Raw genomic sequence first — 14468 nt, forward strand, 5'->3', positions numbered from 1 at the left:
ATAAAATGATGGAAGACGGGCAAGGGCTGAGGAGGAAGGAAGATCAGCCAGGAAACAATGCAATCACTTTCCAGGAGATGATGGTGGCTAAGATGAGGTGGTAATCGAGGAGTGTGTGAAAGTAGTCAGATTCGAGATGTTTTAGTGGAATCTCCCAGCAGATAGAATGTAAGCCAGGAGTCAAAAGCAGCACAAATTCTTTGGCCTCGAAAAATGGGAGAAAGGAGTTGCTATTTATTGTGATGGAGAAGCCTGAGGGGGCGGGAAGGTTGATTTGGTTTCAAGTCAGCATCAGCATCTCTCATTTCATAACAGATGACTTTTGAAAAAAAGATACTGTATCTGAGGCACACAATTCTAGAATCTTCTAGATATTCTGCAACCATAAATTGTCTGAAGAACCACACATGCATCACTGCTTAGCTCAATAACTGCTTATCTTAGCTCATCCATGTGACATGGTGCGACTTGCCAAATTTTGGTTCATTGCTGTATGATGTATTTTGTTGTGCTGTAATTAAAGGTCACTCATGCTTAGCAAGCACTTCTTGGGCTTCAGGCAGAGGTTTACCCAAGTTTATCTAATCGGTTGTTGGCAGACCTGGGACCTGTTTCCTGGACCTTGAAGCGCCTGCCCCTCTGACACAGATTGGTGCCTAATTGCAAAACTGAATATCGTGCCCCATCAGAAAGAAGGGCTTGAAAACATTCTGAATTATCCATCCTCATGCTCGAGAACAGTGAACTCAGTAGGTTATTTGTTCTTGCGGCAGTTGAGTTTTTGCTCAAGTCCCACCCTTGAAAAAGATGAGCTTCCCTGCATTAGAGGAAGTGTAACTAGATAACTGCAAGCTTAGTCAAGGGGAAATTTTTGAAATAAAAGACAGTACACATTTGAGGAAGTGGGTTAACATGCCAACAAGAAGTCAAGAGGCCTGGGCAAGAGGCCAACAAAGAATCAGAGAAATCCACACTTTTCCATGATAATTGTTGAAGACTGGACAATGCAGAAGCAGTAAACATCCTGAATTTGTAAGCAGTCAGAGCTGATGATCCTTAATGAAGAGACCGGCATGGTGTGTAATACAATACACGATCAAGGTTTGTAGGGTGAATGAGTGCTCTCGGCCTTCTTCTTCTTCTTCTTTTTTTTTTCCAACTTCCTTTCCCTGAAATGACAGACAGCAACGGAACTAGGAAGACCCAGGCTTCAGTTGACTTATTTACTGTTGATGGTTATCAAATGTGAACTACAGGAAGCAGATACCAGCTGGTACAGGCCCAAGTACGGAAGAAAGCTTTTGGGTACAACCTCAGTATAGTTTCTGAGGAAAACATATATGCAAGACAAATGTTTCATTTTGCCAAATCTTTTCTAAAAAAAAAAACAAAAACTACATGCATCTATTATTTTCCCTATGGTTATGATTTTAATAAAATCAAATGAACAGTTCTCATTCTGGGTAAATATGTATTCAAATCCCATAAGTCAGTGGTCATTTAAGATGAATTCTCCCAGTTCCTAGGGCTGCAGGTTTGTTAACCACACCATGTAGGCACAGCAAGGTGCTCTGCTCAACGCGCCATAAGGCAGGAAAATCAGAGTGTTGACTGGACTGAATGCTTGTCTGGAGGCTCTGCGGAAAAAACCCTCCTTGAAGGTTGTTCTTGTTGGCCGAATTCCATCCCTTGAGGTATAGGACTGAGGACTTGCACCTTATTTCCATGCTGAATGTGAGCCAGTAACTACAGGCCACCTGAATTCCCAGCCATGAGGCTCCCACCCTTTAGCAGCAGTGTGTCAAATCTCAATGCTTCAAACTTCTGACTTCCTCTTCTGTGATGAACCAGAGAAAAGGCTCAGCTTTTAAAGGGTTCCTAAGTCACGCCCATCAGGATAATCTTCCTCTCCCAAAGTCAGCTGTGTTCTATACTCTAACTTGTTAATCACGAGTGTAAAACCCATTATACTCACAGCCCTGGGGATCATGCAGGATGTTTATACCAGGTGTGGGGATCTTGAGCACCCTCTTTGAATTCCGCCAAAGTTGTTTCCTCTTGTAGAATCAGCTCCCCAAGATGAAGGTTAGCTAGCTTATTGCTGTTGTTCAGTTGATCAGTCGTGTCCGATTCTTTGTGACCCCATGGACTGCAGCACACCAGGCTTCCCTGTCCCTCCCTATCTCCGGGAGTTTGCTCAAACTCATGTTCGTTGAGAATCAGTGATGCTATCTAACCATCTCATTCACTGCTGCCCTCTTCTCCTTTGCCTTCAGTCTTTCCCAGAATCAAGGTCTTTTCCAGTGAGTCAGCTCTTCGCATCAGGTGGTATTGGGTAAGCTTCAGCTTCAGTCCTTCCAGTGAATATTCAGGGTTGATTTCCTTTAGGATTGACTGGTTTGATTTCCTTGCTGTCTGAGGGACTCTCAAGAACTTCTCCAGTACCACAAATTAAAAGCATCAATTCTTTGGCTCTCAGCCTTCTTTATGGTTCAATTCACAACTGTACATGACTACAGGAAAAACCATAGCTTTGACTATACGGACCTTTGTTGGCAAAGAGATGTCTTTGTTTTTTAATATGCTGTCTAGGAGCTTTCCTTCCAAGGGGCAAGCATGTTTTAATTTCATGGCTGTAATCACCATCCACAGAGATTTTGGAGCCCAAGAAAACAAAATCTGTCACTACTTCTACCTTTTCCCCTTCTATTTGCCAAGAAGTAATGGGACTGGTAATTAACTTATATGCAGAGTACATCATGAGAAACGCACAAGCTGGAATCAAGATTGGTGGGAGAAATATCAATAACCTCAGCTATTCAGATGATACCACCCTTATGGTAGAAAATGAAGAAGAACTAAAGAGCCTCTTGATGAAAGTGAAAGAGGAGAGTGAAGAAGTTGGCTTAAAAAGCTCAACATTCAGAAAACTAAGATCATGGCATCCAGTCCCATCACTTCATGGCAAATAGATGGGGAAACAGTGGAAATAGTGGCTGACTTTATTTTTGGGGGCTCCAAAATCACTGCAGATGGTGACTGCAGACATGAAATTAAAAGACGCTTATTCCTTGGAAGGAAAGTTATGACCAACCTAGATAGCATATTGAAAAGCAGAGACATTACTTTGCCAACAAAGTTCCATCTAGTCAAGGCTATGGTTTTTCCAGTGGTCGTGTGCAGATGTGAGAGTTGGACTATAAAGAAAGCTGAGCACCGAAGAATTGATGCTTTCGAACTGTGGTGTTGGAGAAGACTCTTGAGAGTCCCTTGGACTGCAAGGAGATCCAACCAGTCCATTCTGAAGGAAATCAGTCCTGAATATTCATCGGAAGGACTGGTGCTAAAGCTGAAACTTCCAACACTTTGGCCACCTGATGCGAAGAGCTGACTCATTGGAAAAGACCCTGATGCTGGGAAAGATTAAAGGCTGGAGAAGTAGGGAACAACAGAGGATGAGATGGTTGGATGGCATCACTGACTCAATGGACAGGAGTTTGAGTAAACTCCGGGAGTTGGTGATGGACAGGGAGGCCTGGTGTGCTGCAGTCCATGGGGTCGCAGAGAGTCAGACACGACTGAGTGACTGAACTGAACTGATTGAAGAGGACTGGATGCGATGATCTTTGTTTTTTGAATGTTGAGTTTTAAGCCAGTTTTTTCACTCTCCTCTTTCACCTTCACCAAGAGGCTCTTTAGTTCTTCTTCATTTTCTGCCATAAGGGTGGTATCGTTTGCATATCTGAAATTGTTGATATTTCTCCTGGCAATCTTGACTCCAGATTATGATTCATCCAGCCCTGCATTTTGCATGATGTACTCTGTGGAGGACAGGAAAGCCTGGTGTGCTGCAGTCCATGGGGTCGCAAAGAGTTGGACCTGAGTTTACGACTGAATACCAACAACAACACTGCATATACGTTAAATACACAAGGAGACAATATACAACCTTGTCATACTCCTTTCCCAATTTGGAACCAGTCTGTTGTTCCATATAAGATTCTAACTGTTGCTTCTTGACCTGCATACAGGTTTCTCAGGAGACAGGTCAGGTGGTCTGGTATTCCCATCTCTTGAAGAATTTTCCACAATTTTTTCTGATTCACACAGTCAACGGCTGTCCCATAGTCAGTGAAGCAGAAGTAGATGCTTTTCTGGAATTCTCTTGCTTTTTCAATGATACAACGAATGTTGGTAATTTGATCTCTGGTTCCTCTGCCTTTTCTAAACATAACATGTACATCTGGAAGTTCTCAGTTCACATACTGTTGAAGACTAACTTGAAGGATTTTGAGCATAACCTTACTAGCATGTGAAATGAGTGCAATATCTGGTAGTCTGAACATTCTTTGACGCTGCCCTTTTTTGGGATTGGAATGAAAACTTATATTTTCCAGTCCTGTGGCCACTGCTGAGTTTTCCAAATTTGCTATCATATTGAGTGCAGCACTTTAACCCCATCATCTTTCAAAATTTGAAATAGCTCAGATGAATTCCATCACCTCCAGTAGCTTTGTTTGTAGTGATGCTTCCTAAGGCTCACTTGACTTCACACTCCAGGATGTTTAGCTTAGGTGAGTGACCACACCATCGTGGTTATCCAGGTCATTAAGACCTTTTTTGTACAGTTCTTCTGTATATTCTTGCCACCTCTTTTTAATTTCTTCTGCTTCTATTAGGTCCACACCATTTCTCTCCTTTATTTTGCCCATCTTTGCATGAAATTTTCCCTTGATATTTCCAATTTTCTAGAAGAGAAAAATTTTCCCATTCTATTGCTTTTTTGCATTGTTCATTGAAGAAGGCCTTCTTATCTCTTCTTGCTATTCTCTGAAAGTCTGCATTCAGTTGGGTATATCTTTCCCTTTCTCCCTTGCTTTTTGATTTTGTTCTTTCTCAGCTATTTGTAAGGCTTCCTCAGACAACTGCTTTGCCTTCTTGCATTTCTTTTCCTTGGAGATGGTTTTGATCACCACCTCCTGTATAATGTTATGAACCTCCATCCATAGTTCTTCAGGCACTCTGTCTATCAGATCTAATCCCTTGAATCTATTCATCACTTCCACTGTATAATCATAAGGGATTTGATTTAGATCATACCTGAATGGTCTAGTGGTTTCTCCTACTTTCCTCAATTTAAGTCTGAATTTTGCAATAAGGAGCTGATGATCTCAGCCACAGTCAGCTCCTGGTCTTATTTTTGCTGACTATATAGTTTCTCTGTCTTCAGCTGCGAAGAATATAATCAGTCTGAGTCTGGTGTTGACCACCTGGTGATGTCCATGTGTAGAGCTGTCTCTTGTGTTGTTGGAAGAGGGTGTTTGCTATGGCCAGTGTGTTCTCTTGATAAAACTCTGTTAGCCTTTGCCCTGTTTCATTTTATACTCCAAGGTCAAACTTGCCTGTTACTCCAGGTATCTCTTGACTTCCTACTTTTGCATTCCAGTCCCCTGTGGTGAAAATGACATCTTCTTTTGGTGTTAGTTCCAGAAGGTCTTGTAGGTCATCATAGAATCATTCAACTTCAGCTTCTTTGGCATTAGTTGTTGGGGCATAGACTTGGATCACTGTGATATTGAATGATTTGCCTTGGAAATGAACCAAGCTCATTCTGTCATTTTTGAGATCTCACCCAAGTACTGCATTTTTTGTTGACTATGAGGGCTACTCCATTTCTTCTAAGAGATTCTTGCCCACAGTAGTAGATGCAATGGTCTTCTTAATTAAATTCACCCATACCAGGCCATTTTAGCTTACTGATTCTTAAAATGTTGATGTTCACTCTTGCCATTTCCTGCTTGACCATGTCCAATTTATCTTGATTCATGGACCTAACATTCCTGGTTCCTGTGCAATACTGTTCTTTACAGCATCAGACTTGACTTACATCACCAGACACATCCACAGTCAGGTGTCATTTCCGCTTCATTCTTTCTGGAGTTGTTAGTAATCACCCTCTGCTCTTCCCCAGTAGCATATTGTACACCTTCTGACCCTGGGGCTTGTCTTCTGGTGTCATATCTTTTTGCTTTTTCCTACTGTTCATGGGGTTTTTGCAGGAAGGATACTGGAGTGGTATACTACATGACTTCATCAGTAAACATTTCAGTCTTATTTCATCTACAAACATTTCAGCATGTCTTTGAAATACTAGAAACCATGATCTCATGATCTCATCCAAAATACATTAATAATTCATATTATAAGAATGCAGTTAGTGCTAATTTTTAAAAACCACTATTATCGTCATTATTTTAAAAAATGTTTTAAAGAACCTGCTCTCTAGCTGTGGTGTGGGGGCTTCTCATTGTAGTGGCTTCTCTTGTTGCAGAGTCCTGGCTCTAGGGCCAGCAGGCTTCGGTAGTTCCAGCATGCAGGGTCAGTCATCATGGCTCACAGGCTTAGTTGTGGCATGTGGGGTCTTCCCAGACCAGGGATTGAACCGGTGTCCCTTGCATTGCATGGCGGATTCTTAACCACCAGAATCCCAGGGAAGCCCCCAGTTTTTAAATTGTCTCATAAATGTCATGACTCCCTCCTCCTCTCCCCCTATTTCTCTCAAGTTTGCTTGTTTAAATCAAAATTGAGACTAGATGAACTCTCTCTTTTCTGATGAACTTGATTTTTAATGAAACTAGACCATTTGTCTCGGAGACTTGCTCAGAGTCTGGAGCTCGCTAACTGCATCGGTATGGAGGACTTTTCTTTGTCCCCCGTACTTCCTGTAAGTTGGTAATTGGCTCCAAGGCTTGATCAGGTCAGGATTTCTTTTTTGGGGTAGACTACCCTGTCAGGAGGCGCACCCTATGTTAATATGTTTTCTTTATCCATCCACTCATCATTGGACGTTTGGGTTGCTTCCATGTCTTAGCTGTTGTAAATAATGCTGTGATGAACATGGATGTGCTATTCTCGCTCCAAGATCATGCCTTCAGTTCTTTTGGATATATACACAGAAGTGGGATTATTGGATCATATGTTAGGTCTGGTTTTAATTTTTTGAGGAACATCTGCATGATTTCCATAGCAACTGCACCATTCACATTCCCAACAATAGTGCACAGAGTTCCAGTTTCTCCACAGTCTCACCAATGTTTTTCTGTTTTGTTTTGATGACGGTCATCCTAATGGCTGTGAGGTGATATCACGTTGTGGTTCTGACTTGCCTTTCCCTGAGCGCTGGTGACGCTGTGCATCTTTCATGTGCTTACGGTCATTCCTACATCTTTGTTTGAGAAGTATCTCATCCTTTGTCCATTGCTAAGTATTTTGTTGTTGTTGTTTTTGAGTTGTAGGGGTTCTTACATGTTCTGGACACTCAGCCCTTAACAGACATGTGATTTGCAAATATTTTCTTTCCGTGGGTTGCCTTCCACTCCGTTGATTGTTCCCCTTGATATGCAGCCATTTTCGAGTTGTATGTCACCTGTGTTGTCTATTTTTCTTTTGGTTGCTTGTGCTCTTGGTGTCATATCCAAAAAATAACACTGACAAAATCAGTGTCATAAAGCTCTTCTCTTATGTTTTCTTCTTGGAGTTTTACAGTTAGGTCTTACGATTAGGCCTTTTATATATTTTGAGTTAATAGATGGTATAAGGTAAGTGTCCAACTTCATTTTTTTGCTTGTGGATATAAAGTTTTCCCAATATATATATATATTTTTTCAAAAGGCTGTCCTTTCCCCATTGGTGGTCTTGGTACCCTTCTCAAAGTTTATTGGAGGACCAGTTTAGTTCAGTTCAGTTGCTCAGTTATGTCTGACTGTTTGCAACCCCATGGACTGCAGCATGCCAGGCCTCCCTGTCCATCACCAACTCCTGAGTCGGTGATGCCATTCAACCATTTCATCCTCGTTGTCCTCTTCTCCTCCTGCCTTCAATCTTTCCCAGCATCAGGGTCTTTTCCAATGAGTCGGTTCTTTGAATCAGGTGGCCCAAGTATTGGAGGATATGTACCATCAAAATTTTTAGTGAGTTAAGTTTGCAAAGAAGGAAGGAGTGATACCAGACTCTGTCTGCACGTTGTACTCTATGCTCAAACTCAAACTGGTACCACTGTGGTCTGGCCTCCCCTGGAGGTAGGGGATAGGGCAGGAGAAGCTACCGTGTTGGTTATGTCTTGGGTAATGGCTCGGATAGTTCTGTACCACTCCATCCTCAGTAGCTTGTTCAAAAGGTGAAAGAGATGAGTCAGAGGCAACTCAGCCAGGAGGGGTGCAGGAGGGGCCAAGGCGTCTCCTTTCAAGTCCAACTCAGCTCTGAAGCAGGGTCTACTTCTTCCCATCGTCCCCAAGGGTATTTCTACAGATGTGGGGTTTCCTTCTGAATGATTCATTTACTGCAAAGTCCTAGTTGTTAAAAGACAAAGGTGGTTGTAGTAGAGGAGGTGGTGGCTATGGATCTCTACTCATTTGCTTTATCTTGTTTAGCAGAACCAATAACCAAACCATTTCTGGGTCAGGTCACGGTGACCAACACAAGATTCTTACTTTTTCTTTCCTTCCCTCATTGTTTAAGAGGAGATATTTACAAATAGAAGAACTTCAAGAAGCTCCCTGCATAACCACACTTTGACTGACTATCCTCTGAGGGTAACAACACCTAAGGATTCCCATGGAGCCCTTTGGAAAGGATTATGCATGTTCAGTCGCTAAGTCATGTCCCACTCTTTGTGACTTCATGGACTCTAGCCCACCAGTTTCCTCTGTCCATGGGATTTCTCAGGCAAGAATATTGGAGTGGATTGCATTTCTTTCTGCAGGGATCTTCCTGACCCAGGGTTCAAACCCGAGTTTCCTGCATTCGCAGGCAGATTCTTTACCACTGAGCTACCTCTAAGGGCTAGAAAGGATTGAGGCATACCATTTAAGAAAAGTTTTAAGCCAGTGTTTTTCAGCAGGTAGGATATACTAACTCTCTCCAGAAATTTAAGAATTTGTTTGCACTTTGGTGGTAATCTTTAAAAAAACTAATACAAGCATATTCTGAAATCATCAGATTGAACATCAGAATGTGTTTGTGTTTAGGGTCTCCTTAAGATGTACTGGGCTTCCCTGGTGGCTCAGATGGTAAAGAATCGGCCTGCAATGCAGGAGACCAGGGCTCCATCCCGGTCTGGGACAATCCCCTGGAGATGGGAATGGTTACCCACTCCAGTATCCCTACCTAGAGAATTCCATGGGTGGAGGAACCTGGCAGGCTACAGTCCATTAGATATACCAGCACTATTCTGATAATTTCCAGATAATGGGACCTAAAGAGAGACAGACTTAATATATTCTATTCCAGCCAAATGTGAAAATGAAAGTTGCTCAGTTGTGTCCGTGTCTCTTTGAGACCTCCTGATCTATACAGTCCATGGAATTCTCTAGACCAGAATACTGACGTGGGGAGCCTTTCCCTTCTCCAGGGGATCTTCCTAACTCAGGGATTGAATCCAGGTCTCCTGCATTGCAGGTGGACTCTTTACCAGCTGAGCTACCAGGGAATCCCCAGCCAAGTGTAGTCAAATTGTATTAACCATGTATTGCATAAACAGAGAGTCATCATAATTTGATCATAAAAAAGTAAGTGCTAAATTGGTTAGTTACAACTAATAATACAGGGGAGACAAACCATGCTGAAGTCAGAAGAACCTTCATCCTGATCAGATTCATTCTGTCAGTGGCAATTTAATTTCATCAAAGTAACATTATTCTAAATATTGAATTAATGCTTTTGCTTCAATATTATCATCTTGTAGTTTTGATTGTGCCTGCGCTAAGTTGCTTCAGTCATGTCTGACTCTGTGTGACCCCATGGACTGTAGCCCTCCAGGCTCCTCTGTCCATGTGATTTTTCAGGCAAGAATACAGGAGTGGGTTACTATTTCCTCCTCCAGAGGATCTTGACAACCCAGGGATCGAATCTACATCTCTTATGTCTACTGCATTAGCTGGCGGGTTCTTTACCACTGTGCCACCTGGGAAGCCCTCTGGAGTTTTGATTAGAAGTCATTTATAAATTTGACTTAGTTTTGTGGTTGTATGAGAGCTACAAATTGAAGATTATATTTGGTTTTATTTTTTATTTTATGCATTAGTTTTTTTACTTTTTGACTGCATGGCGTGAGGGATCTTAGTTCCCCAACCAGTACCCCTTGCAGGGGAAGTGCAGAGTCTTAACCACTGGACCTGCCAGGGAAGACCCTACATTTGGTTTTAAATTCACACATATTTAAGGAATGTTATAATTTCAAAATTGTCAATTTTGGGAGATGCCGAAGAATCCAGTTATCATCCAGCTTTCCACAAAGAAAAGCTCAAATCAATGTGGTTTCACTGCTGAATTTTACAAAACATTTTAAAAAATTGACATAATTCTTCATAAGCTGTTCCAAAAAGTAGAAGAGAGGGAAATCTTTTGTAGCTCATTCCATGAGACCAAAACCTGATACCAAAACTGGACAATGGCATCAGAAGAAAGCTACAAATCAATATCCTTTATGAGTATAAATGCAAAAATCCTCAGTGGAATACTAGCAACTGAATTCAGCAATATGTAGAAAGGATTACACACCATGATCAAGTGAGAGTTACTCCAGAACTGCAGGTAGGTTTAACGTACAAAAACCAACCAATGTGATGTGCCATCTTAATAGTATAAGGGGGAGAAATGATCTCAGTAGACACAGAAAAAGCCTGTGACAAAAGTCTAACACTTGTTCAAGATAAAAACAGAAAAGAAACGAGGAATAGAAGGGAACTTCCTCAATCTAATAAAGGACATCTACAACCCACACCCCAGCTAACATCTTAGTTAATGGTGCAAGACCGAAAGCTTTCTCACCAAGCTCACGAACAGCACACTCTTTCGTTTCTATTCAACATTGTATTAGAGGTTCTAGTTGAGGCAATGAGGCAAGAAAAACAAATAAAAGGCATCTGGATTAGAAAGGAAGAAGTAAAACTGTCTCTATTTACAGATGACATAATCTTGTATATAGATTCCTTCTAAGGAATTCACCATGAAAACAAAACACCTGTATGAGATAATAAATTCAGTGATATTGCAGGATACAGGGCATTCCCAGGTCACGCAGTGGTAAAGAACTCGCTTGCCAATGCAGCAGATGCAAGAGACATGGATTTGATCCCTGGGTTGGGAAGATCCCCTACAGTAGGAAATGGCAACCCTTTCCAATTTTCTTGCCTGGAAAATTTCATGGACAGAGGAGCGGCCATGGGGTCGCAAAGAGTCAGACATGACTGAGTGACTGAGCACGCACACACACACAGAGGATACAAGATAAATGTAAAACTAATTTTGTTTCATACTAGCAATGAATAATTTGATATTTAAATTAAGAAAATAATTCCATTTACTTCAAAGCATCAAAAAGAATAAAACAATTAGGAATAAATGTAACTAAAGAAGTACAAGGCTATCATACTGAAAACTAAAAGAGATTGAAAGAAATTAAAAGAAAACTAAACAGAAAGCTACCCGTATTCATGGATTGGAAGACTTAATGTTGTCAATATGGCACTATTCCCCTAACTTGGTCTAGAGATTCAGTTCAGTTTCTGTCAAATCTAGCTGGTTCTTTTGTAGAAATTGAAAAGCTGATCCTAAAATTTATTCTTTGTCGTCCTGTGCTTTGTAGGATAGTTAGCAGCATCTCTAGCCTCTACCTTGGAGTCCTTTGACCTGTACTCTTGAGAGTCTGTTGGACAGCTAGGAGATCAAACCAGTCCACCCTAAAGGAAGTCAACCCTGAACATTCACTGGAAGGACTGAAGCGGAAGCTGAAGCTCTGATCCTTTGGCTACCTGATGCGAAGAGCTGACATATTGGAAAAGACCCTGATGTTGGGAACGACTAAAGGCAAGAGAAGAAGCGGGGTGACAGAGAATGAGATGGTTGGATGGCATCACCAACTCAATGGACATGAGTCTGAGTAGACTCAGGGAAGGAGTGATGGACAGGGAGGCCTAGCGTGCTGCAGTCCACGGGGTCACAAAGCATCAGGCATGACTGAGCGACTGAACAGCAACTGGTTTCTACTTGCTTGATGCCAATTCTCATCAACTCTTGGGTAAAATGGGCTTTGGAAACTAGAGATTTGGAATTTCCCTCAGGCTTGGAAGCATTATATGCCAAGGAGGTGTGGGGAGGCACCAGCAGCATCTGCTACAGTTAACCCCTATAGCACTCAGATGGGCTTCCCAGGTAGCACCAGCAGTAAAGGATCTGCTTGGCAGAGCAGGAGACACGAAAAACAAGGGTTCGATCCCTCGATCGGGAAGGTCCCCTGGAGAAGGAAGTGGCAACCCACTCCAGCATTTTTGCCTGAAAAACTCCATGGACGGAGGAGCCTGGCAGGGTACAGTCCATGGGGTTGTGAAGAGTCAGACATGACTGAGCACACACACAGCACTCAGAACCATTTCTGTCCTACATTAACTCACTTCATGCTGTACTGGTTCTTCCAGGTGATGGCTGCTCACGATTGAAAAAGAATTTAAAAAATCATCATGATAGAGAGGTTAGGGGGACAGCTATATTTCCTGTTTCTTGAGATGGTCTTAAGGCCATATTAGACATTCATCTTCTCCCTCCTCTTCCACCCATTTGAGATTCTCCTCACTCTTGGTGAGCAATTTTTTTCTTTTTGGCCACAACATGTGACCTGCGGAACTTCCATGACTGGGGATGGAATCTGTTCCCCCTGCAATAGAAGGACAGAAATTGTAGCCTCCAGAATTATTTTAACTCGACCACCAGGGCAGCCCTCAACTAGCACTTCTGGTCTGAACTGCTCACCTGGGGGGGTGACCCAGACTGTACCCCCGTAACTGGGGCCTTACCAGGCTGTCATGGTCATTATCCACTCCCAGTCATGACTTGACATGAAAGCATGAAGACACGCCCCAGGGAATTCCCTGTGTTCTGCAAACACTCCTTCTTACCTCATTATGTAGACGTGACTGTATCTCCTCAGAATAATTGGAGATGAATTACTCTGGCCTACAGCACTTCCCTTTTCTGTCTTCTGGTTTATTGGCACGTTGCTTAGTTGCCAAGCTGTATCCGACTCTTTTGAAACCCCACGGACTGTAGCCCACCAGGCTCCTCTGTCCATGGGATTCCCCAGGCGAGAATACTGGAGTGTGTTGCCATTTCCTTCTCCAGGGGATCTTCCCAACTCAGGCACTGAACCCAAGTCTCCTGCATCACAGGTGGACTTCATTGCTGAGCCACAAGGGAAGCCCCTATTGGCATGAGGAGCTCAGAATAACCAGGTTTTAGCCACACAGTGGAGTTCTATATCCTTTTGCAGAACACCTCCTTATCCCCCATCAGGAGATTGAGACTTCTAGTCCAGCCAAACCTGAAATGCAGATTCCTCAGGGAGACCCTGGGAGTGGTGATGAGAGATGCCACTAGACATCCATCCCTTGGTTCCCAGAACTTTGGGGATTCTACCAATTGGAATCCAGCACCCCCATCCCTCAGGATTCGCCTACCAACGGGTGCCTTCGTTGTGCCATTTCAGGCCATCACAATGTTTAATCAAACTGGTAACTTCCAGGTGATGTTCTACACAGCAGGATCACTGGATCCCATTATCACATGCCCATTTTGACATAAAATGGAGCCCTTGGTTTGCGGCATGTATCAGGATTCAATCAGAGAAGCAGAGCCATTGTGAGTGACATAGTGACCTAGGTATTCTTTTTTTGCCATGTTATGTGGCATTTGGGACCATAGTTCCCCGCCCATGGATCAAACTCATACCCCCAGCATGGAAGCGCAGTCTTAACTGCTGGACTGCCAGGGAAGTCCCTCAAAAGTTTTTTTTATAAAATTTCATAATCATCTCTTTCCATAGGTAAAATGCCAGAGTATTCAAAGCATTGTGTAGCAACAAAACATTCTTAGTAATGTCCCATGCACTGTTTGAAACACACTTATACTAAACAATTATTCACTGTTTATGAATTATTCATTATTCACTGAAATGAAAACTCAGTTTCACTGGGTGTCCTGTGTTTTTGTTAAATGTAGCAACCCTAAACAGTATACAGTCTTCAGATACATACCACTTTCTTCACGTTTCCTCATGATACAACCATTTAGGAACCTGTTTTGAAAATACCAGCTAGTTGTGAACCTAAAGAGGGTGACTTGTCTTCCCCTAGTGGTGAATCCAGTCAAGTGGTAATTCAAGGTCGCACTTAATCACTTTAACTAAACACTTACTGTCAGCTGCAAAGTGTGAAAAAAAAAAAAAAAAGGTCCTTGCGTTTATGGAGCTCACCGCCTAGAGAAGGGGATGTATTCTGGGGGATGCTATAAAATCTCTCCTAAGGCAGTGTCTCTGACAGACATGAAGGGGCAGGTGGGCACAAAAGTGACTTCCATGTATGCACATCGTGGAGGTCTTCCAGGAAGACTTCAGACTGGATGGTGCCCCTTTATTCTGA

At 42.5% G+C, this 14468-nt stretch overlaps 1 long non-coding RNA gene across 1 annotated transcript; it reads left to right on the plus strand.

The window, feature by feature from the left end:
- The first annotated feature begins 7 nt into the window (after positions 1-7).
- LOC133246230 (uncharacterized) lies at positions 8-14342 on the plus strand. The gene is made up of 2 exons (XR_009735977.1): positions 8-1101; positions 11645-14342. It is a non-coding gene; the product is annotated as an uncharacterized LOC133246230 (long non-coding RNA).
- The last annotated feature ends 126 nt before the right edge of the window (positions 14343-14468 follow it).

The sequence above is a fragment of the Bos javanicus genome, chromosome 1, assembly GCF_032452875.1.
Source record: "Bos javanicus breed banteng chromosome 1, ARS-OSU_banteng_1.0, whole genome shotgun sequence".
Lineage (NCBI taxonomy): Eukaryota > Metazoa > Chordata > Mammalia > Artiodactyla > Bovidae > Bos > Bos javanicus.